This window comes from Epinephelus moara, unplaced genomic scaffold (genome assembly GCF_006386435.1).
Source record: "Epinephelus moara isolate mb unplaced genomic scaffold, YSFRI_EMoa_1.0 scaffold472, whole genome shotgun sequence".
NCBI lineage: Eukaryota > Metazoa > Chordata > Actinopteri > Perciformes > Serranidae > Epinephelus > Epinephelus moara.
The window spans coordinates 17874-18762 of record NW_026082402.1 but is presented as its reverse complement, the minus strand read 5'-3'; positions in this window follow the sequence as shown (position 1 = coordinate 18762).

Here is an 889-nt window from a genome sequence, read left to right as displayed (position 1 = left end):
GCTGTCATCCTCCTTTCTCCCACCACCTGCACAGTGTCCAGAGAGCAGAGCTAGCCTTCTTGATCAGCTTGTCCAGTCTCTTCCTATCTGCAGCCGAGACGCTGCTGCCCCAGCAGACCACTCCGTAAAAGGTGGCTGATGCCACCACAGTGTCAAAGAAGGTCTTCAGGAGCGGCCCCTGCACTCCAAAAGACCTGAGCCGCCTCAGCAGGTAGAGTCTGCTTTGGCCTTTCCTGTACAGTGTTGTTATGTGATTAGTCCAGTCCGGTTTATTGTTAAGATGAACACCCAGGTACTTATAAGATGTCACCATCTCAATGTCCTTTCCCTGAGTGTTCACCGGTGTTGGGGGGAGGAGTCTGCACCTGCGGACATCCACCATCAGCTCTTTGGTTTTCCCTGCGTTGATCTGAAGGTGGTTCCTCAGGCACCAGTCCACAAAGTCCTGGTTCAGTTCTCTGTACTCCCTGTCGTCCCCATCTGTGATGAGGCCGACGATGGCAGAGTCGTCAGAGAACTTCTGCAGATGACAGGTGGGGGTGTGGTATTAAAATTCTGCAGTGTAGAGGGTGAAGAGGAACGGTGCCAGCACTGTCTCCTGCGGGGCCCCCGTACTGCAGACAACCAAGTCCGATACACAATCCTGGGTCCTGACATATTGTGGCCGGTCCGTGAGGTAGTCAAGGATCCAGGATGTGAGGTGTGCTCCAGTTTGTCCCTCAGAAGTGCAGGCTGTATGGTGTTGAAAGCACTGGAGAAATCAAAGAACATGATTCTCACAGAGCTTCCAGGCTTCTCCAGGTGGGAAAGAGCTCTATGCAGGAGGAAGATGACGGCGTCGTCCACCCCAATGCCAGGCTGGTAGGCAAACTGCAGTGGGTCCATTGAA